At 35.3% G+C, this 25,552-nt stretch overlaps 1 protein-coding gene across 3 annotated transcripts in view; it reads right to left on the reverse strand.

Moving 5' to 3' along the window:
* LINGO2 (leucine rich repeat and Ig domain containing 2) overlaps positions 1–25,552 on the reverse strand; it is a 1,607,677-nt gene that overhangs the window by 601,262 nt on the left and 980,863 nt on the right. For all 3 annotated transcript variants that reach the window (XM_072612692.1, XM_072612700.1, XM_072612709.1), the window contains exon 4: positions 7,669–7,743. The gene's annotated coding sequence lies outside the window, so the exon portion shown is untranslated. The remainder of the gene's footprint in view (positions 1–7,668; positions 7,744–25,552) is intronic.

Consider the following 25,552-nt stretch of genomic DNA (forward strand, 5'->3'; position numbering starts at 1 on the left):
AATTTCAATCTTTTTATCCAGAATGATTTCACACTTTCATTTCTTAAATATTAAATTATAGCCAGTCTGATCTCCTTGCTATTCTTCTTAATTGTTATTTCTCATATCAATGCCTTGGCAAAGCCTGTCCTTCATGCATGCAATTTTCCCCTTCTTTGCCTCCCTAATTGGGCCTCCCAATCTCCATTTAAAACTCAGCTCAAATTCCATTCCTCACATGAGCCTTTTTTGATAATACTAGTTTTGCTATTCTCCATCCTCACAAATAATTTTTTAATTAATTTTATATATTTTTTTGTATTTAATTATCTAGGTACATATTTTGCTCCACTCTGTACCCCTTGCAAATCAAATATAAGCTACTTGTTAGTGATGTAATCATCAGGCACGTAACATAAGACCTTGCCCATAGTAAGTACTTAAATTTTTGTAAATGTTTCATTAATGTGTCTTGGTTTTATGTTACAAATACTTACACATTGCCATCACTTCAAAGTGGATTTCTAGTAACAAAGTAAAAGAGTTGAATAAAACTAATAATACAGTGACCACATTTAAAAGTGCATAAAATATTTCACATCTGTAACACTTCACACCCTCCTCTCATTAAAAACAAACCAAATCAAACCATATTCTCTCCCTCCTGCCTCCCAATTCAAAGCAAAACAAATTCGCTCACTGACTGTATACAAATATGTATCTATATGTCTTTATTATTCTGAACCCTAATTCTCTCATATATCTATAATGAATAGAATATTTCATCATCTGTCCACTGAAATAATGAATGTTCATTGTATTATTTCACAGTTTTACAGCTTCCAAAGCTCTTTGTGTACATAGTGTTTTTAGTATATAAATTGTTCATGTGGTTCTTTTCACTTCTTCTTTTATCAGTTTATTTTTTTTTTTTAATACTACAAGCAACCAGAAAGCAATCATTCAAATATTCAAGAAGCACAATCAGGACCACACATGTTTTATCTACTATCACTTTAAAGATATTGAAGACATGGAATGATATATTCCAAAAGGCAAAAGATAAAGATCTTCAACCAAGAATAATTTACCCAACAAAAATTACTATCTTTATACAATGGAAAAAAATTATTTTGACAAGAAACACATTTGAGGCATAGAGACTCACATAGAATCAAAATAAGGGGCTGGGTCAAAATACATTATTCCTTAGCCAAAGAAAATAAAAACAGGCAAAGAAATTTGAATTTTAGACCAAAATAACCCCACAATTAATTAAAGTAGATGAAGGGAAACTTGTTTTTTCTACATCTTGTTAAATAGTAACAGACAATGAATTGATTTCAGTACTTAATGTATTTGTATCCAATTGCATAACTACTAGTATTTAAAGGAAAAAGTAAAATGAATTACAAAGAGATATAAACAATAAAACTATAATGATGGGGGAATCTTGATATATCCCTATCAGCCCTAAGTTTAACTAAAATAAAGTAAGAAAGAAGAACCTGAAGAGAATTTTAGAAAAAAAAATAGATATAGTAAACCTTTAGCAATTACTGAAATAGAAATGGAGAGGAATATTCAAATTTTCCAGCCATGGAAACACCTTTACTAGAAATCAGTCACATATCAGAACAGGTGTCAGTAAATTACATCCTGTAGACCTGATTAAGTCTGATGATTGATTTTGTAAAGCTTCCAGGCAAGAAAGGTCTATGAATCATAGTTTGTTGGCTCCTATTTTAGATATAATTCAAACAAATGCAGAAAAGCAGAAATATTACATGCTTCATAGATTGTTTATGATGCCAGTAGGATATGCGTAGTCCCTGTGGCAACCATGAATATGTTGGTGTAATTCTGAATCGTGAAATACAATAGATTCTCCATGTGGATGACAGAACCAAAACATTTATCAGAAAGCCAAATCCCAACAAAAAGCCAAGTCCATCATAGTAACAAAGAAATCTATACACAATAACAATACAGAGGGCAGCACCATCCCCAAGCCTTTCCTCTGTCAGGCTTCCCACAAACCAGTTCTCTTAAACACATCACAAGGAAGCTCTGTCACTCACACTGGCCAGGTGCCTTTCCCAGCTGTGATTGGTCTCTGAGTAACTTCCTTTCAGCTCTGCTCTAGCTCCATCTCTTCCTGTTCCACATTTCCTGCTTTACCCCTTCCTGTTCCATGTGACTCAGACTCATGTGACTCAGGCTTTTATGTGACTTAAACAGGTCACATGGGCCTATTAATGGATGGCAAATATCTTCCCTTAAGCAAAAATACATTAACAATACTTGCTATAAAATTTATTAAATAAAGAAGTACTAGAAAAGCACTAAAATCAACTGGAGACTAAATAACTGAATCCTAAAAAAATTTTAGATAAAAAAAATTATAGAATATTTCATCATAAAAAAAAAGAAATTGAGACGCAGCTACCAAAGCAGTCTTTAGGAGAAACTTTATATCTTCAAATAATTTTATTAACACAATCTCTTATAATTAGATTATAATGAAATCCCTATTTCCATTATTATCTATGCAGTAAACTGCCTCATTTAATCCAATAAAATACAATTCAAACATTTTATTATATAACAATTGTTTATAAGATACCATGAAAGACATTAGACATATAAAGATAAAAACAGAATGGACCCTGCTATCAAGAAGCTTTCACTATAATGAGGATTATAGGATATATGTATATCTCTAAACATAAAGTATATGTAAAATGTCAAAACAACTAGCAATGAACGTGTTAAGAAAAGATTTATTTAGGAAGTAACACCTAGGTTGAGTTTGAAAAGAAGCTAGGGACCTAGAAAAGGTTGAAATGTAATGAATTTCAGACATAGGAAGTGACCTCTGAAATGATGGAAGATGGAAACTCATGTTTAAGGAACAGAGATTAGTTTTGAAAGAGATTATGTGAAGGAATAATATGAAATAAAACTGGAAGAAGTAGGTGAAATCTATATTATGGAGGCTTTTGAAAAATAATATAAGGAGTTTGATTTCACCTTAGAGTCCCTAATATAAGTATTAAATATTTTTGATTAAGGAAGTAAAATGGAAGGGCTAAAAGACTGAAGAGAAAGGCACGAAGACAGAAATGTGATGGTAATGGACTCAAGAAGACTTGTCAGTTAGTTAGACATGACAGTTGAAGAAAAGGAAGGAGACAAAGATTAATTCAAGATTTTGAACCTGTAAATATGACAGTGATACTATTGATGTAAATAAGTCTGGAGGAAGAATTAGTTTGTATACATCCAAAGCATAGATAAGTTCTTTAAAAGTCAGTGCTATTTCATTATTGATTTTCTATCCCTAGCACATAGCAGAGTGTCTAGAATATAAGAATAATTATTGACGTTCATATAACATTTTAATGTCCGAAAATGACTTCACACACATTGTCTCATAAAGTCTCACAACAACTCTAAAAGTGTTATAGTCTGGATTCAAATCATGAAACAATAGTTTAATTATCAAAAATAAAGACAGTATTTTCCTACCATCATTCCTCAGTCTGTATCAAATTATTATATCCTTGGATTGTACTGTGTTAGAATGTTTGATTTTTAAAATTGCTGTTATCTTCTATTACAGAAAAAATACATTTAATTACAGCAAGTAAAGACAAAACACCTTTAATAATCTTTCCCTTACATCGCTGCTGTATGTGTATGTAAATGTGGATATCAATATTTAAAAATTAAAGACAAATGTAATTTCAAAAAATAAAGCTAGTATTTATTTGAGAAATTATTAACAATATTTCTTTATACTTTAGAACAAATTTTTTTTCAGTTATGTGGCAGAGATTTTATTACCAGGTTGTATTGTAGTACACCTAAGTTGACAAGAAAAAGGAAATATGTAGAATCATTTTTGCAATATGGATTTACTTCTAATAAAGAAGATGGGGTGGAAAATCTCTTTGCTTAATTTGTATTGAAGTTTTGATTGTAGAGAACATGAAACCAGACAGACTAAAATGACATTTTAATACTTAGGGTACAGTGTACTGCAATAAACCAAAGGAATATTTTGAATTACTTTTAAAATCTTCAAATAAAGAAAAATAATGTTTTGAGATATTTGTTACTGAAAAATATTTACTTGTAAATAAATAAGCACATCCAACTCATTTAGTAAGCAAATTTGCTTTCATCTTTAATAAATAGTAAAATAATATGTATACCAAATAATTGTTTTAAAATAAATTTCTTTATGATTTCTTATTAGTAAATGTTTGATTTATATGTCTATTTTACATACCAATATACTCACAGTCATGTAAAGATTCTCAGGCAAAACGAGGTCACTAGTAGAAAAAGTTTTGGAAGCCTTACAACTTATGCTGTCTGCAATATTTACTCACAAATAAAAGTTATTCCTCAACATCTGTGTAGAGCTACTTTTCCACAGAAGGTAAAATAGTTATTAATAAAATAGCATATGTAAGTGCTTGGAACTATTTTAGCATAGCTGAAAAATCCATGAAAGTGTCTACAGAGTAAACCTTTATCACTGATTCAAAGAGGATTTAATTTTTCACCAAACTGCCACAATTTGCTTTGTTAGCTTTATGAAATGAAAAAAAAATCTCATTTACAACTCATTTAATTCTGTTGGGTGTTAGGATACATTTGGGCTTTGCTATGGGACATTGTGCTATGGATATGCCAATGAGAGATGATGTCGTGAACCTGAAGAAAATAATATAAGAAATGGGAAAATTCTTTGAGTGTCTCAGTTAAAAGATATGTGGACAGAAGAGGGAAGAAAAATCTAGAAAATGAGTAGAATGACTATTCTTTTTATCTAAAGCAAATATGAGATTTGTCTATTGATACAAGACTTTGGGGAACTTTTGGAATTATAAGACTTCTAGTTATAGCTCTACATTTAATTAAGATTTTAAGGATGGGAATTGTGAAGAAAGATGAAGTGAGATGGAAAATAGCAAGTGCATTAATAGGCAATGGAGGATAATTCTTAAATTATATACAGTCAGCAATGAACACAAAGGCACACATATACTTGCTAAATACTATGTTAAACAATTAACTCTAGGTTGCATGCCAGGTATTGATGCAAATTGATTTTGTGTTTTGGGAGTGTAAAAGGAAATTTGATTTGAGAGGCAAGATAGTGTAGTAAATAGAGTAATAGAATCAGATGACCTGACTTTAAATCTTCACTGTTATTTATTATTTGAGTGACTTTGGGTAAGTCACTCACACTCTCTTTGACACAGTTTCTTCATCTATAAAAATGAATTGTTGAAGTAGATGACCTCTAAGTTTCCTTCTTTTTGTTAATCCATCATCCTATGATCCTATGGACTTGGAGTTTAGTCTTGTTCTGCCAGAAACAAACTAAAATAAAATGCTATCTTTCTATTTGAAAGGCTCCTTCTTTTCTTAAAGATTAAAAAAACAAAACAAAACAAAACAAAACACCGAGCGCCTGCATGCTGCCTGTTTATGGTTGTTTATGGAGAATCATCTCAAAGTGAGAATGATTATACAATGTGGGACACACAGTGGTTGCTTGCTACATATTTGCTGAGGAATTAATAATAATGTATTTTTTACATTGAGAAATAACATTTATAAGTAGTTTTCATCACAATGATCCCATGAGATAGAAAGTGTGTATAGTATTATTTCCAATTTACATAGGAAACTAAGACACAGAAAAGATTGATGATTGACAAAGGGTTACATAACATTAGAGAGAAAAATCAAACTTAGGTTTCCTAATTCCATGTTCTGTGTCTTTCCACTACTCTCTTCTCACTGGACCACATTACCTCTCATGGTGCAGTAGAAAAGTTTCTAGCTTTGGAGTCAAAAGATTTGTGTTTGGGTCCTGTCTCTTCCACTTAATGCATGAAATGTCCCTCAATAAGTAATTCAATATATTTTGGCCTCCATTTCTTCATCTGAAAAGTGGAAAGCTGGATGAGGATGAACTCTACGTCTCCTCCAGCACTAAATATAGAATCTTAACTGCAATTTCGCTCAAAATATCAGAAATTAATTCAAAATACAGAAAAAAATCATTAAAAACTTGTGTATCGAGTAGCTAAATACTATTCAGCTTAAGATTTATCAGGATCATTCCTCTGTTTTGGTTTCTATTGCCCTCCCTTCTTTGGGGGCGGGGGGGATTAGATCACAGTTCATTATCTTATCACCTCTTGTAACAAAGACAGTTCATCATCTCTCTAGCTATTTTTGTGCCATGTTGTTATGTTTCAGACTCTACCTCAGATGAAGCTTTTTAGCTCTTGTTTTTGGCTAGATAATGGTGAGATAAAATCCACTGCAGTCATCTTCTTATATTGCTTCCATGTTCATACTCCAACCTCAAATTCTAGATCCCTACATTGAGCCCTGTGCTTTTCACTAGTATATCTATTCTGATCCATACACATCATGACTGACCCTTCCTCATTCTCCTTCAGCATCTCTAGTTCTAGAAATAGCAATCAAAATAAACTACCACTATGAGGAAGCACATATTAATAAAATATCCTATGCATGTCCTTCCTATCGCTGTAACTTCCATAATAATATCTCTCTAATATGCATCATCTTCTCCTATTAGTCTATAGTCTCCTTGAGGAAAGGAATTGTTTTGATTTTTGTTACTTGCATCCTAGAAAAGAATTTGACAAATAATAAGTGCTTAATAAATGTTTTATTTTATTAGTTCATTTTTCTATCCATTCATTTATTATAATAGAAACAGAGCAACTAGATTTGCCTTCTAATCTTGTCTATGATACTCAAATGAATGTATTTCTTCATTTCTGCAATAGTAATGATAGTATTGTAAATAAAAGATAAAGGTGTTTTGGAAATTAATAGCTATTATTAGAGAAGACATCTACAGCCATTCCCCCCGGAATGTGCCTGATATCATCTAGCTTAGCCAGTTTGGTACTAGTTAGTACTTGGTTGAGAGATTGCCTGGGAATACTGGGTGCTGTTTTTTGGAAGGGTGCCAACTAGGTGGTGCAGAGGATAGAGTACTAGCCCTAGACTGAGTAGCACGTGAGTTCAAATCCAATCTCAAACACTTACTAGTTCTGCCACCCTGAACAAGTCATTTAACCATGCTTGTCTCAGTTTCCTTGTCTATAAAATAAAGAAGAAATAGCAAATCGTGCCAGTATCTTTGCCCTCAAATGGGATCACAAAGATTTGGACATGACCAATTGACAAAACAATAGCAACAGTTACAAGAAAATGAAGTATAGTCCAACTTAGGTGATTTAGAATGTTTGCTTGATCATAATAAATTTATTGGTGAGAGAGGAGATCAAAACTAATGCCTAGTTTGAGCTTTTGGTATGTTTGACACTCTTGTCCCATAATCCTAGGGAATTCAGAGTTGGTTTTACTTAGTGGCTATCTCCTTGATCACTTAGGACACTGGAAAATCTACAATATACATTTTAAAATAAATTGTGAACCAATAAGAACTACGAATGCCTTGACATGATTAAGAATTAATACAACTTCTCCAATCTATACATGTAAACTATTTTCATTTGTTTACAGCCACACATTGAGTAAGTGCTAATGGATTTTTGGTTTAACAAACTGAAAGACATATGGAAAGAACAAAACCACTATCTACTATTGTTGTCTTACCAGTTTGAATTGTGCCTCTCATGCTGGTGTTATCAACTTCAATACCTGGTGATATATACATATCTTCTCATGAACCTATTTCATAAAAACCAAAAAATGAAATAATTACATTCCTACTTTGATTTTTAATTAAACAAATGAGCTAACATAATAACTTTGTAATTATGAAATTTAAAAAAAATTAAAAGTTTATTTATATTTCATTTTGACTGTATTTTTAGTGAAACTATAAATAGCTGGGTTTAAATCCAGTTGATTTGAAATTTTATATATTTCAACTATATAAAAGCAAATTTTGTTTAATAATAATAATATATATGTATATGTATATATATAATATATATAGAAGAGAGAGAGAGAGAGAGAGAGAGAGAGAGAGAGAGAGAGAGAGAATATGTGGTAGTTTAAAGAGAAAGAGATGATTAAGGAAATATCAAATATTTGAGGGAAAGAAACACAAAGGAAAGTCGACCTGGTCCTACAAAGGTGGAGCAGGCCTTGGAGGACTGAATCACTGGTAGCAGTTGCAATTTCCAGACTTTTCAGGCCATAGATGCCAAAGACAACTTAGAAAGTCAGCGGGAAGGATCTGTCGACCTCAGTGAGAAAGGAGCTCAGTCACAGACTTAGGAGCAGGTTTTGAGGGTGACTGAATTGGCAGCAGCAGTAGCAGTGGCAGGAGATGCTTCTGGAGATCTTGTCCCACAAGAAGAATGTTTGAAAGTCACCTATTTTGACTTCTGAGGTCAGATGGCAGAGTAAGCAATATGTCTCCCTCACCCTCTCTTAATGGTTTTGAAAATCCCAGAAAGTATCACCTCAGGAAAAATCCTGAAATAGAGAAACCAGCAAAAAGATGGGGTGCTGGGGAGGCTAGGGACATTAATGGGAAAAGTCCCTCTTGATGTGTCTGAAGGGGACCAGTACAGGATGGGAGGCATCCTAGTAAGCCAGTGGCAAACCTCAGCAAACCAAGGGGAGATCCTGAGCCCCAGGGTGGTAGAGCCAGAAGGCTCAAACACCATAACCCCAATGTTCCAGGGGAACTGGCAGATTCCAGGATAGAGAATCACTACATGCATTAATGGACAGGTATCCATCAGCAATTGAACCTACCCATGCTCTAGCACACTCCCTACTGAGGAGGCAACCTTTAGTGCAAGACAACCCCTACCATCACTCCCCATCTCATGAGCTTCATTGTAATCCCAGGGAAACACAGACAACCCACCTGGCCTTGGCAAACACCAATCATCACTACTAGGTCCAGTTCAGTGCCAAGTAAGATACCAGATCATACAGCTTCCAACTGCCAGCCCTGAAGCCACAGCACAGAAAACCAATAACCAGTGCCCTAGCCCTCAGCATAAGAAGTTTGAGACAGTGCCCTCTGTGACCCAGAAGAAGAGATTAACTTTAAAAGTCAGGAAAAAGGCAAACAACATGAGCAAAAAGCAACAAAGCAAAACAACGACCATGGAGAATTATGATGATGACAGGAAAAATCAAAATACTAATTCAGGATAGGACATCATTGCCATTATATACACATCTGAAATCTCTAAGGGGAATATGAAGTGGTCTTAAGCTCAAAAAGACTTTTTGGAAAAGATCAAGAAGGATTTTAAAAGTCAAATAAAAGAAGTAGAAGAAAAATTGAACAATTCCTTTAAAAATACAATTGGCAAAATGAAAAACAAATGTACACTGAAAAAAAACAATTCCATAAAAAGTAGAATTGACTAAATGGAAAAGAAGGTACAAAAGCTAACTGAAGAAAACAGTCATTAAAAATTAGAACTGGAAGCTAATGACTCTTTCAGACATAAAGAATTAAAAAAAAATAAAAGAAAATGTAAAAAATCTCATTGGAAAAGCAACTGACCTGTAAAATAGATTCAGGAAAGACAACTTAAAAATTACTGGTCCTGCTGAAAGCCATGATCAGAAGAGGAACCTGGACAGGATCTTTCAAGAAATCATCAAGGAAAACTGTGGTAAGATCCTAGAACCAGAAGGTAAAATAGTCATAGAAAAACATCCACCTATAACCTCCTGAAAGAGATCCCAAATTGAAAAACACCAAGGAATATGGTAGCCAAATTTCAGAATTACCAGATTAAGGAGAAAATATTGCAAGTAGCCAGGAAAAAAAATCAAATACTGTGGAACCATAGCAAGGATCTTACAGCTTCTACATTAAAAAAACTGAGGGCACAGAATATGATATTCCACAAGGTAAAGAAGCTTAGATTACAACTAAGGATCAACTACTCAGCAAATATGAGGATATTCAATGAAATAGGGGACTTTGAAAGCTTCCTGATGTAAAAACCAGAACTTAATAGAAAAGGTGATCTTCAAATTCAAGACTCAAGAAAGACATAAAAAGTTTAAAAGGAAAGAAAAATAAATATCTTATTCAATAAGGGCAAAGTGTTCACATCCCTATATGGGAAAATGATACTTATAACACTTGAGAACTATATCTTTATTATGACATTTAAAAGGGTTATTCATACACAGAGGGTATAAATATAAGTTGACTTTGATATAATGATGAAAAACTGAGTTGATGGCAGCGTAGAAGCAGGGACCTGCCTGAGGTCTACTCCCAAACCCCTCAAAATACCTGTGAAAAATGACTAAACAAATCTTACAGCAGCAGAAGACCAGTATATTAGCGTAAAACAAGATTTGCAGTCCAAGACAATCTGGAACACTGACAGGAAGGGTTTATTTCATCAGACTCAGGGTGAAGAACAGCCAGCATGGGCCATATAAGCACAGACTGGACTAGAGCAGGCCTCAGGGTGTTTATTCTTTGGCAGCTGTAGCAGTTTCAAGACTTCTCAACCCACAAATGCCAAAGACAGCTCCAAAGGTCAGTGGGAAAGCTCTCTCACCTTGGCGAGAGAAGAACATTGTGTGGTTTTAGCTTAAGGTCCAGGGTGGCAGCAGCCACTGCCACAGTGGTGGCTACTACTGGAGTTCTTGGTGGGGGATTCTAGCAGCTGCTCTGGGTTGGAGTCCTTGGTGGAGGCCCTGGAGTGAGGAGGAATGCTGGTATGGCAGAGCTGGTGGCAGCTGTGGAGGGGGAATCTTACTTGCAGTTCTAGGACAGAAAAGAGTGCCTGTGGTTGCTCACAGACCAGAATGCAGACCAGGAGAGGAATAAACACTTCCCCTTTAATCATTCCACTTTGGAGGAACTGAGAAATTACAGGTCCCTAGAGGTATCTCTGAAAATAGCTACACAAAACCCTGATAATTGGGGCAGTACACCATTCACTTAAAAAGAGCTAAAAAGTCAAGTAATTGGCTGGGAAAATGACCAAAAAAGGAGGGATAACACTATAGTAGGTTACTTTCTTGGTGAAAAGATATTTTCTTACGAGGAAGATCAAAGCATAAAACTGGAGGAAGATCAAAGTATACAACCTGAGAAAGAGAGCAAGGTCAAGGCTGCTACATCCAAAGCCTCTGAGAAAAATAAAAAATTGTCTTAGGCCATGGAAGAGTTCAAAAAGGATTTTGAAAATCAAATAAGAGAAGCAGAGGAAAAATTGAGAAGAGAAATGAGAGCAATGCAAGAAAATCATGACAAATGAGTCAACAGCTTGCTAAAGGAGACCCAAAAATATGCTGAAGAAAATAATACCTTTACAAACAGACTAACCCAAATGGAAAAAGAGATCCAAAAAACCAATGAGGAGAAGAATGCTTTAAAAAGCAGAATTAGGCAAGTGGGAAAGAAAGTTCAAAAGCTCACTGATGAAAATAATTACTTCAAAATTAGCATGGAGCAAATGGAAGCTAATGACTTTATGAGAAATCAAGAAATTGTAAAACAAAACCAAAAGAATGAAAAAACAGAAGATAATGTGAAGTATGTCACTGGAAAAACAACAAACCTGGCAAATGGATCTAGGAGAGGTAATTTAAAAATTCTAGGTCTACCTAAAAGCCATGATCAAAAAAAAAAGGTCCTAGATATCATCTTTCAAGACATTATCAAGGAAAATTGCTCTGATTTTCTATTACCAGAGGGTAAAATAGAAATGGGAAGAATTCAGTAATCACCTCCTGAAAGAGATCCCAAAAGGAAAACTATTAGGCATATTATAGTCAAATTCCAGAATTCTCAGGTCAAGGAGAAAATATTACAAGCATCCAGAAAGAAATAATTTAAGTATTGTGGAAACACAATTAGGATAGCACAGGATTTCTCAGCTTCTCTACTGAAGGCTTGGAATATGATATCTCAGAGGTCAAAGGAGCTAGGATTAAAACCAAGAATCCTCTACCGAGCAAAAAATAAGTAGAATACTTCAGAGGAAAAATTGAATTTCAATGAAATAGAGGACTTCCAAGCATTGTTGTTGAAAAGACCAGAGCTGTTATGATGGGGAAGGAGCCAAGATGGTGGAGTAGAAAGATACACATATGCTAGCTCCTACCCCACAGCCCATAAAATACCTGTAAAGAAGAACTAAATTCTAGAGCAGCAGAAGCCACAGAACAATGGAGTAGAGGAGATTTCTATCCCAGAGAGATCTGAAAGACTGACGGGGAAGGTCTGTCATGCACCAGACGTGGGGCAGAGCTGAGCCCTGCCTTGGCCAAGTGGCACCAAGTGGAGCAGATCCTAGCAGGCTTCAAGGACAGAATCTCCAGCAGCCACAAAGATCCCTCAATGCACATGCGCCAAAGGTGAGTGAGAGGGTTTTTCAGGTGGCCAAGAGGGGAGCGGGGTGTCACCATAACTTAGGTCTCCTCACGAGGCAGCAGTAGAGGCAGCAGGAGAAGGGGCTACCAAAGCAGGCAGTAGCCCACATCCACTGCTAAAGGTCTCATCAGAAAGCCCATGAGGGAACTGAACCTGGTGTGGCAGCCCCGCCCTTGCCTAAAGCCTTGAGACTTGGGAACAGCTCATTTGAATCTCAGCCCCCAGTGCTAACTTGGAAGAGCTGGAAGTCAGGAGGTTGTGGATAGGAAACTCAGAAGCCAAGTAACTGGTTGGGAAAATGCCCAAAAAAGGGAAAAAATAAGACCATAGAAGGTTACTTTCTTGGGGAACAGGTGTCTCCCTCCATCCTTTTGGATGAGGAAGAATAAGGCATACTGTCAGAGGAAGTCAAGGCCTCTGCCTCCAAAGGGAACTTAAAGTGGACTCAGGCAATAGAAGACCTTAAAAAACAAGTTAGCAGCTTACTAAAAGAGAACCAAAAAAATGCTGAGGAAAATAGCAGCTTTAAAAAGAGGCTAACAATTAGAAAAAGAGGTCCAAAAGGCTAATGAGGAGAAAGAGGTTTTAAAAAGCAGAATTACCCAAATGGAAGATAATTTTCTAAAGCTCACTCAAATAATTCATTGAAAGAGAGAATTGAGTTCAGGGAAACAAATGACTATGAGTTAAACTAAGCAGTTAGTAAACAAAACCAAAAATTTGAAAAAAAAATAGAAGATAATGTGAAACAAATCATTGGAAAATCAACTGATCTGGAAAATAGATCCAGGAGAAATAATTTAAAAATTATTCGACTACCTGAAAGTTATGATAAAAAAAGAGCTTAGACATTATCTTCCATGAAATTATCTGATGTTATAGAATCAGAGGGCCAAATGAATATTGAAAGAATTCACTGATCACTTCCTGAAAGAAACCCGAATGGAGAAACTCTTAGGAATATTGTGGCCAAATTTCAAGGTCAAGGAGAAAATACTGCAAACAGCTAGAAAGAAACAATTTGAGTACTGTGGAAATACAACCAGGATAACCCAGGATCTGGCAGCTTCAACATTAAGGAATCAAAGGATTTGGAATGGGATATTTCAGAAGTCAAAGGAACTGGAATTGAAACCAAGAGTCACCTACCCTGTAAATCTGAATATAATACTTCAAGGGAAAAAACTGTCATTCAGTGATATAGACAACTTTCAAGAATTCATGTTGAGGAAAAGACCAGATCTGTATTTAAAAATTTGACTTCCCAAGACAAGAATCAAGAGAAGCATGAAAAGATAAACAGAAAAGAAAAATTGTAAAAGACTCTCTAAAGCTGAACTGTTTACATTACTACATGAAAAGAAAATATTTAAAACTCTTGAATCTTTTCTCAGAATTTGGGTAGTTGGAGAGATTGTACATACACACACACACATACACATAGATAGATAGAGAGTACAGGGTGTGTTATATCAGAAGAGATGATATCCACACACACAAATAAAATAAAATAAAATAAAATAAAATAAAAATTAAGGGGTGAAGGAGGAAAATTCTGGGAAGAGAAGGGGAGTAATGGAATGGGGCAGGCTATAACTCATAAAAGAGATAAGAAAAATCTTATTCAATGGAGGAGATAAGGAAGAAGGGAAAAGGGGAAAAAATAAAGCTATTCTCCCCACATGTGGCTGAAGGAGAGAATAACATTCACTAATTTTGATAAGAAAACTTATATCACATCACAGGAAAGTAGGAGAGGAGGTGACAAGTGGGGTGAGGGGAATGTTAGAAGGGAGAGCAAATGGGAGAAGAGAGTCATTAGAAATAAACACTTTTATGCAAATCAAAACAACTCTGAGGTACCACATCACACCTATAAGATTGGCAAACATGACAGAACAAGAAAATGATAAATGCTGGAGAGGATGTGGGAGATTGGAACACTAATTCATTGTTGGTGGAGCTGTGAGCTCATGCAACCATTCTGGAGAGCAATTTGGAAGTATGCCCAAAGGGCTACAAAGATGTGCCTACTCTTTGACCCAGTCCTACTAGGACTGTATCCCCAAGAGATCATAAAAATGGAAAAGGGTTCCACATGTACAAAAATATTTATAGCAGCCCTCTTTGTAGTTGCCAAAAACTGGAAGTCAAGGGGATGTCCATCAATTGGGGAATGGCTGAATAAATTATGGTATATGAATATAATGGAGTACTATTCCGCCATAAGAAATGATGAACAAGAAGACTTCAGAGAGGCCTGGAAGGACTTATATGATCTGATGCTGAGTGAAAGGAGCAGAACCAGGAGAACTTTGTGCAACAACCACAGTGTGCGAGAGTTTTTTCTGGTAGACTTGGAATTTCGTAATAACGGAAGAACTTATTAAAAAAAAAAATCCCAGTGGTGGTTTTCTAAGGCAAAATGCTTTCCACACTCAGAGAAAGAAATATGGAAGTCATTTGCAGAATGTAGCAGATCATGTTTGTGTGTGTGTGTGTGTTTGTGTATCATGTTTTGATTTGTTATATGATTTCTTCCATTTATTTTAGTTCGACTACATAGCATGACTATAGTGAAAATGTACTCAATAGGAAAGTATATGTAGAACTTATACAGAATTGTATGCAGTCGTGGAGAGGGAGGGGGGTTAGTGGGGGGCAGGTGTGGGGGGGATAAAATCTTAATTTTATGGCAGTGATTGTTAAACATTAAAAAATAATAATAATAAAAGAAAAAAAAGAAATAAACACTTTCAAGAAGGGACAAGGTCCATTGTAGGGGGGGGATAAGGGGGGATAGGGTAGGACAGAGGGCAATATAATTAGTATTACAACATAATTATTATGGAAGTCTTTTGCAAAAGAACACATATTTAGTCTGTATTGAATTGCTTCCCTTCTCAGTGCAGCTGGGGAGGGAGGGGGGGAGGGAAAGATGTTAGAATTCAAAGTATTAGCAACAAATGTTGAGAATTTTTATTGCACATAATCGGGAAATAAGAACTACAGGGAATGGGGTGTGGAAATTTATCTTGCCCTGCAAGAACAGAGAGAAGATGGGGACAGGAGGGGGTGGGGTGTGATGGAGGGGAAGGTACATTGAGGGAAGGAGTAATCACAATGCTAGGTATTAGGAAGCAGGGAGAGGGGAGTGATGGGGAGAAAAATTAGACATGTTACAAAGTGAGGTAAAATCAGTTAGTATTAAAACAATAGACTGAATTAATTATTGAGAATAAATCAATGACCTCTTTAGTTTGGAGAAAAAAAATTCAGTCTAAATTTCCTAGGGGAAGATAACCTTGGGTAAAATTTGTCATTGATGGAAAAGTCAAGGTTTTAATGATAAATTTGATTTTATGATTGCCATTTAATCAGGAACTAGAACATGTACAGAAAGGCATGTAAGCCACTTAAGATTTCCCTCAAAAGATGTTTCTTAGTCAAAGTGAAACTATAATCACATTTGAAACCTGGTTATTGGTACTTGTCATTTTTAGATGTTATGGGACTATTAAGTTACTGTTCTTCTGAGTCTATCTACAGGTATGGGTAGCAAGAAAGGCAATCTGAGCCTCCAATCCATGATGCCAGTAAGCTGATGAGATGCTGGTATAAACTGCATAAGGTGATCTCAAGGGAAGGGAGGGAGAGCAGCTGTTGAGCATGGGCTGAGGTGGAATTCTCCTGACTCAGTTTCCCCACTGACACCTGACAGACTTTAAGTCTAATTGAATACAAGTGGATAATCTAATCCTGCATGGAACTGACATAAAGTTGGGGAGATATTGTATCCCTGCAATGTCCCTACTCTTGGTGGCAATTTCCTAGAGTCAAAAGATTTGTAAATACCAGATCTATTCAATTATAGATTATTGGTAGGGGAACATCCGAGGTTGTCTAAAATTAAGCTATTAGGCATAGGACTTTAGATCAACGACAATAAGTTAGGGTCCTTTAATTCTTAGTAATACTGTGGAGAAAATTAGGTCAAGAGCTTGTGAAGTTAGCAACATAAATATTATTTGTGTCTCAGTTGGTTAATGTTTAAAAAAAAATTCTTTTGTAGCTCATATTGTAAATGCTTTAAAAAGGAGTATCAACTGACCAAAAGTTTTAATTGCTTTATCTGCTATAAATTGTGCTAAAAATAAATTAAAAAAAAAGAAAAGACCAGAGCTGACTAGAAAATTTGACTTTCAAATGTAAGAATCAAAAGAAACATGAAAAGGTAAACAGGAAAGAGAAGCCATAAGAGACTCATTAAAATTTAACTGTTTACATTCCTACATGGAAAGGTGATATTTTTAACTCATGAGACCTTTCTATGTGTTATGGTAGTTAGAGGGAATATGTGTATGTATATATGTATATATATATACACAGACATACACCTACACAATGCACATATATATTTATAAGTACACACATGTGTATATATGTATTATATATGTATGCATGTATGTGTATATACATTGTATGCACATGTATATATGCATATTTTTGTGGGTATATAAGCATTTGTATATGTATATATGTACATATGCATATACATATGTATATGTGTATATATGTATGTATGTATGTATATGTAGACAGAGCGCACAAGGAGAGCTAAACATGAAGGGAGGAGGATACCTAAAAAGTAAATTTCAATGTTGAGAGGAATCTACTGGGAGAAAGAGAAAGGGAGTGGTAGAATGTATTAAATCATCTCACAAAGAGAGAGACCAGAAAGAGATTTTACAATGGAGGGAAAGAGGGGGGAAGTGAGAGGGAATAAGTGAGCCTTATTCTCTTTGGATTTGGCTTAAGGAGGGAATGAAGCACATTCCATTGGGTATAGAAATCTATTTTATCTGAAAGGCAGGCAGGGGGTAAGGGTATAGGAGAAGGAGGATAATAGAAGGGACTGCACTTTGAGGAAAGTGATGATCAGAAGCAAACTCTATTGTGGGGGGACAGGTCAAGGGAGAGAATGGAATAAATGGAGGGTGGGACAGGATAGAGGGAAATATGGTTAGTCTTTCACAACATTATTGCTATTGAAAGTTTTTGCATGGCTACACATGGATGACCTACATTTAATTACTTGGTGTCTCAGTGTGGGTGGGTAGGGAGGAAAGGAGAGAATGTGGAGCTCAAAGCTTTAAAAATGAATGTTAAAAATTGTTTTTACTTGCAACTGAGAAATAAGCCAGTGGGTTATAGAAATCTACCTTGCCCAACAGAAAAATAGAGGGGAGGGTGACGGAAGAAGAGGGACATGATAGAAGGGAGGGCAGATTGGGGAAAGGGGTGATTAGGGTGTATGATATCCTTTGGTGAGGGGAGGCAAGAGATGGGAGAAATCTGGAATTTAAAACATTATGGGAGTGAATATTGAAAACTGAAAATAAATAAATGATATTAAAAAATTTAAGAAAAACCTAATTATGTGGTGAAAAGGTATTGTAATGGGAAAAGAAGAAAGGAGGAGGCAGAAAAAGGTAATTTACATCATAAGAAGAGGCATAAATACATATTACAGTACAGGGAAAGAAGGGAGGGTGATGAACATTGTTTGAAATTTACTCTCATTGGATTTGGCTCAAGAAGGGAAGAACATACACAGGTATAGAAATCTAACTTGCCCTATAGACGATAGGAGGGGAAAGTGGGGGAAAAAGCAAGGGGTGAGTAGAAGGCAGGAAAAAAAGCAGTAAAGAAAAAGCAAAAGAAAAGGGAAGAGGATGAAACAAGGGAGAGCAGATTGAGGGAGGCAATCTCAAAAAAAAAAAAACAACAAAATTTTTGTTTAAAAGCAAAACATTAGTGAAGAGGCAAAGGGAGAAAGGAGAAAGAGAAACATAAATGGGAGGGCATAGGATGGAGAGAAAGACACAATAATCATTACTATGAATATGAATGGGATGAACTCTTCATAAAACAGAAATGGATAGCAGAATACATTTAAAAAAAAAACCATAACCCTACAATATGTTCTTTACAAGAAACACATTTGAAACAGAGGGATACACCCAGAGTAAAGGTAACAGGCTGGAGTAGAATGTATTATGCTTCAGCCTGAAGTATAAAAACACAAAAGCTGGGGTAGCAATCCTGATCTCAGACAAAGTAAAAGTAAAAATAGATCTAATTTAAAAAAATGAGAAGAAAACTGTATCTTGCTAAATGTTACCATATACGATGAAATAATATCATTACTAAACATATATGCACTTAGAGGAGAAATTGAAGGATTTACAGGAAGAAATAGACCGCAAAGGTAGACTAGTGAGGGAACTCAACCTTCCCCTGTCAGAACTAGATCAATTTAACCACAAAATAAATAAGAAAGATGTTAAAGAAATGTTTAAAATTTTAGAATAAATAGATATGGCTGACCTCTGGAGAGAATTGAATGGGAGCACAAGGCAGAAAATCCTAGAAAGACATATGAATGGATGCTGAATGAAGTGAGCAGAATCAGGAGAACATTGTACCCAGTAACAGACACACTGAGTGATGAATAATTTTGATAGACTTATATCTTCTTAGAATTGCAAAGATATAAGACAACTCCAAAATACTCATGTTGGAAAATGCTGTCCACATCCAGAAAAGAACTATGGGGTCTGAATGCAGATCTAAGCATATTATTTGCATACTTTCTCTCTCTCTCTCTTTCATTTGTTTCTTCTTTCTCATGGTTTCTCCCATTGGTTCTAATTCTTCTTTACTACATGACTAATGTGAAAATAGGCTTAATATGAATGTATTTTTAGAGCCTATATCAAATTACATGTTGTCTTGGGGTATGGGGAGGGGAGAGATGAGGAGCAAATTTGGAACTCAAAATATTATCGAAATGAATGTTGAAAACTAAAAACAAAACAAATAAATAAATTTAATTTAAAAAGGTTGAGAACTTGGACTTAAAATTGTCATAGAAATCACCATGTCAGTGTTTTTCATTGTTATTTAAAATTATATAAATTTCGGAAATTTATTATTCATTCATTGATTCATTTAAAGAAACATTAAATAAGTCCTTTGGCCTAAAGGGGTGAAGGTCTCCCACTGCATCCTGGTCATCTGGATGAATATCTGGTCACTGGATTCAGATGGCTCCAGAGGAGAAGTCAGGCTGGTGACCTGCACAGCCCTCCCTCACTGAAAACAAAGTCAAGTGCAAGTTATGTCATTATTTCTCTGATGGCATGGTCTTTGGGAATGAAGGATGAACATAACAACAAATATGTGCCCACTACCATGTTAGTCTTCAGCCTGCACATCACTTCATAGGCCCATTCAGTACCTTGGGCCATCACCTTTAACTCCTCCACTTCTTTAACTTCGACTTTACTAATGAATCTTCACCTATGATAGGTCAGCTATTGTCTCCTGTTGGGGGCCAGGTCTCAGAGTCAAGTCATCATGGCTCCAAATGCCATGTACCAACTGTCTTTCCAGATTCCTAGGTTGTTATCTCTCAGTAGAATGTAAATTACTTGAGGGCAGGCAAGAATTTTCTTGTTTATATTCGTACTTCCAACAAAAATATAATTGGTTAGGTGCTCGCGGTAGGGAATAGCAAACAGATAAAAAAAAATCAGCCAATAGCAAGACTTACACAACTGTACTTGCTAGAATATTTATTTTGGGAGTTGGTCAGAGTTTAAGTGGAGGAAAGGGAAGGAAACGACTGTGTTCATTTTCTTTTTCTTTCTTCAGTAACAGGGCTGCGATGGAGCCATCTCAAGCCAGCTGTATAGATTGTTACATTTTCAGTGTGAACATTTGTACCTTGGAAATGCACAAATGCTATAAATCAGGGTTTGACGTACTATTTTGTTGACTGTCTAAACTTGTGACAATGATAGAGAAAATGTTAATGATGCAGAAAAAACTTGTGTGTGCTGAGGACATTTTTTGAAAGCTAGTTGTTAAACATTTATCAACATATTCTTGATAAAGACCATAGGGTTTACAAATGGAAGGGGAACCATAAATCATCTGATACTATGCTATTATTTTATAAATAAGATAACAGGCCTAGGTAAGTTAGGTGACTTTTTTTAAAGTCTAAGTGTGACCATGTCACCTTCCCCTCAGTGAAACAACATGAAGTTGGTACTTTATTAGAATTTTAATAATTTAGCCTTTTTCTACCTTTCAAGTCTTTTTATAATTTACTTTCTTCTGTGATTCAGCCGCAGCTCCTAGTCTATGTCTGGCAGGTCCTTGTATATTATTCTTTATCTCCTGTCTCTGTGCCTTTGGAATGACTCTTCCCTAAATATGTAATTTCCTGCCTTCTCACCTCTACGCCTTTGTTGTACCCAACATCCCACTTTGACTTCCTTTAGTACTCAGCTCAAAGACTTAGGAGGAACTAGAATGAAATTCTGTCTCAGATATTAGATAGCTGTGCGACTCTGGGCAAGTCACTTAACCTCTCTGTGCCTTGACCTTATTTGTAAAATAAGGAAGTTGAACACAGTGTCTTCTAACTTCCCTTCCAGTCCAAATCTATGATTCAATGGTACTATGACCTTGAATCCAACGCTTTTATCCCTACCTCATGTTGTCTCTTCCCTTCCTTTGAGGACAAATGCCATTATATCTTTGTCTTTGTATTTCTAGTTCAGTATCTAACACGTAGTATTTATTTAATATATGCTTGTTGAGCTGAAATGAACTGTATTAGGCAAGCCTGAGTGATGCCTTTCTCTTTTTGAAATGAGAAGGGATTGAAGCATTGGGTGCCACTGCCAATGCTTTGACATTTACATTGTTTTTTTTAACCCTTCGCTGTGTACCATGGTGCATACAGTTAGTGCCAACTACCAGTGTCCATGTACAATTAGTTATGGTATTTGGCATGTTTGAAACCTATTGAGCATAACTACTGGTCAGCATGCACAAGCCAAGCCAAAACATTTAGAGGGCTTACGATCTCTTCTGTTCTCTTTGGCTGTAATTGTATAGCTGCAAAGGACAGCTATCCCATAGCCAAGAGGGAAGCCAGGAGAATGAAATTTTTAGCGCCAACACCTATCAGTCACCAGGGAGGAAAGCCAACAGCATTAGTTGCAGCCTTATTATTTCTAGTGAATAAACCTTGGCTTTGATTACACTAAGAAAACAACCTATAAAAATCCTATCAACATTGTTAGTGACATTTTCCCCATCGAATTGCCTAAAGTAAAATGACTGTTGTACTACAAAACCTTGTTACTATACCTTCCTCATGCAAACCTAGAATAAGAGATATGCCTGGCTTTTTGTTGAATTTGGCTCATCTTGAGAAGATAATAAAAAAAAAAACAAAACAGTATTGCAGCTCTGTTTCAATTTCTCAATGTGTGTGTGTGTGTGTGCATGCACACATAAGAGCACATGTGCATAAATGAGCACACAATCCAATTGGTTAAAAGGGTTTCTGTTAAAGATGAATAACATCCACAGTACAGTGATTACTTCCAAGTATAAATTGTGAACAATCTCAGATTGTGACTTATCGAAAATCAGCCATCATGGTGTAATGAACAAAGAAACCACCAAGTAACCAGTTAGTAAATCATAAATACATCTGCTTAATTTTCTTCCAGGGAAACTACAATTTAGCTATGATTCAGAATAAATAAGGTTCCTATCTGCTTTGACAAAAGGTGTATGAAGTGAAGTAGAATGCCCCCTAATAGAGATTTACAATGATGAAAGGAAATGTATGTTGGATGCTGCTCTGACAAGGAACAATACGGTCACAATATACTATGAGTAAGAAAATAAGATCTTTTTCTAGGTTAGAGAGACTGTATAGGATAGTGGATAGAGAGCTGGCCTGAAAACTTGCATGCATTGAGTGCTGCCTCTCATACATAATGCCACCCTGGACCAGCTATTAACCTCTCGGTACTCTAGTGAACTTTATAGGATTACAAATTGCAGAAAAGATGCATTAGTAGAGAGATGTTCCTCATGTGGAAGTTCCCTATACTAGTGAAATCACAGATCCAGCCACTGTCCTTTCCTTAGGTTAAATTGTTTAGGAGAAAATTAACCATAACAGTAATGATAATCACCATCTTAACTGTGTCACTTACTACTCATGTGACCTTGGGCAAATCACTTTCCTGTTCTTAAGAAAACCAAATAGGATTGGATTAAATGCTCCTTAAGATACCTTCTAGATTTAAATATTATGATGAAATGTTCCTGTGAGTTTGGTTTTTAAATCACTTGAAAATTTTTAAGACTGGGGCAATAGTTTATGGGCAAAAGCCCTTGGGAGCTGCAGAAAATGGAAAGCTCAATAGGAACTGAGTTGAGTATGTGGTAGGAAAGCAAAATAAAAGGTAATACTATTATAATCTCTTTTAATGAAGTATCTAGAGTAAGATAGACAATAGTCCAAAGACACTGTGTTTTGCTAAGAGCACATAAAGAGCATTGCATTCTTGTTGGGAATCACATTCTGGGAGGTACAATGGATAAACTGGAATGTGGTTAGGGGTCATGACAGATAGAGTGCTGAGCCTGAAGTAAGGAAGACTCCTCTTCTTGAGTTCAAATCTAGCCTCCGACACTTATTGGCTGCATGACTCTGGACAATCACTTAACCCCATTTGCCTGTTTTCTCATGTGTAAAATGAGCTGGAGAAGGAGATGGAAAATCACTCCAGTATCTTTTCAAGAAAAAAAAACAACAAAGAGTTGGACATGACTGAAATGACTGCACAATAAATCTAGGGGTGAGCTATCAGGTTGGCAAGGAGAGATGAAAGTGTACCAAAAGACAATTGCTTGAAGCAACTAAGGATGTTTCCCCAAAGAAGAGAAAATTTAGAGTAGACATATCTGCTAAATTAAAATATAGTAACTTTTGTAGTAGGTATATTATTCTGAACCTCACAGGGCAACACTAGGAAGAGTGTGCATAAGTTAAATTTCAACTCAAAATAAGAAAAAATTGACTAAAATTTAGAGGTATCTACTAATGAAATGAACTACCTTGTGAAAACTTCAAAAACTTAGGTCAAATTAATATTTGTTGGAGATATTCTTGAAAGTATTTATACTTCAAATGAGGCTTGTACTAGATGACCTCCAAAGTCTCTTCTGAATTTAAGACTATATAATTAATAACAACTAGAAATTATTTGATGTTTTAAATTTGCAAAGTACTGTACAAATGTAATCTTATTTTATCCTCACAGCAACCCTGGGAGGTAGGTGTTATTATTGTCTGCATTTTATCAACAAATAAACTGAGGCAGACAACAGTAACATGACTTGTCCAAGCTCATAGTTTGTCAGTGTCTGAGGCTGGATTTGAACTTGAATATAGGTCCAGGAGTCTATCCACTCTGCCACTTATGTGATTGGTCGTCATCATCATCATCATCATCATCATCATCATCATCATCATCATCATCATCATCATCCTTTTCATCATTGTCGTCATCATCATCATCATCCATAAATTTACATTTGCATTATACTTGACTATTTACAAATTCAAATGTTTTATTAAATACCTTCTATTTGTATGGCAGTGTGCTTTCCACAACTTTCTTATTTATTTTTGATAGTTATTTGTTTTGCATCAACTATGTGAAATATGTAGATATGGCTCAGTATTATTCCCTCCTCTCCCATTTTATTCAAGAGGAATTTCAGTTTAAGTGAATTTGTGATTATTTCAGGGTCAAAAAAATAGCAAATTGTGGAGATAGAATTTAAATCCATGCCTCTTCTGATTGTAAACCAGTGCTCTTTCTTCTATAACATGTGAACAAAGGGATAGAGGTTCAGGAAGCATTTATATCCTAACTAATGAATTCACTTGGAAAATGCAAGAAGCTATTTTGAGAATAACTTTTACAGAACATGGACCATAATTTCTCTTTTAAGGTTAGTTTATAGAAGCATGAGAGTAGGGAGCGATCAGTGTTTCAAAGTGACCAGACTTCTTCACAGCTAAAGTTATTTTAAACAAATGAGTGGTTTTGAATTTTTTTCCACAGGAAAGAAGATATGTCTAGTCAAGTACAGTGCTTTGTAAGTATAAATGAATCCATGAAATAGAGATATAAAAATGAAGACATACCACACTCAAATTCTCAAAGTCAAAGCAAGTTTTTAACCCAAATTCCAAAATGTTTTATTCATAGGCATTCATCCAAATTATTATTTGTTATTAACGATATATTGTTATATTTGTTATTTATTATTTTTAAAGTAAAATTGTTATGCTTGGTCATATACATTTACCTACCACCATTTCTACTACTGTCACAGTTTAGTAACTGATATTTTTATCTATTTATTAATCTATTTATCATTCATGTATGTATCAATATCTTCACAATTCATTAGTATTGGGAATTCCTGGTAACAAGACTTCCTCTACCAACGATGACCTGTAGCAATGCTGCAACTTAGTTTGAGAGAGTTGCCTGACAAGTTCAGTGTCACAGCCAGTATGTGTCAGAGAGCAAACTTAAAACTAGGTCTTCCAAACTCTGAAGCCTGATTAATAATTTCTTTTTCATACCACCACTGAAATACATATATTCAAACTATTTTGTCACAGGTTTATATATGACTAAGTGCCTATATTGATGTATTGATACATAAGCATTTGGTTCAGATCAAGTATTTATTTCATTGATGGAAAAACTCCTGAAAAGGAAATCTTCCCTTAACTCATGTAGCCAACTGTTGAGCAATTCATAGTTTTCCAGTGTTGTCTAGAGGCACTGAAGGATTGCATGCTTTACTTATGGTCACAGAGTCAGTATGTATAAGAAACTGGGTTGAACCCAATTCTTCCTGGCTCCCATTGTGGCTCTTTATGTGCTAAATTATGTCACCTCTCATTCAATATGAATTAATGAAATAGAATATGAATATTCCTAATAGAATTAGGATTTTAGTAAACTTAATTGCGTTCAACAAACATTAAGCATTTAACTATGTTCATGGTACCGTGTTAAGTGTTGGGGAATACAAAAAAAAAAAACCAGAACAAAACAAATAGTTCTTACCCCTAAGGAACAAACATTAAGGAAGGTTGGGGTGGGGAATACAACATACACAAAGTTAAGTGAGTAGTAGGTGATTTATGGACACTCCCAATTGGGATATCAGAGAAAATTTCAG

This window comes from Notamacropus eugenii, chromosome 1 (assembly GCF_028372415.1).
Source record: "Notamacropus eugenii isolate mMacEug1 chromosome 1, mMacEug1.pri_v2, whole genome shotgun sequence".
NCBI classification, from domain to species: domain Eukaryota; kingdom Metazoa; phylum Chordata; class Mammalia; order Diprotodontia; family Macropodidae; genus Notamacropus; species Notamacropus eugenii.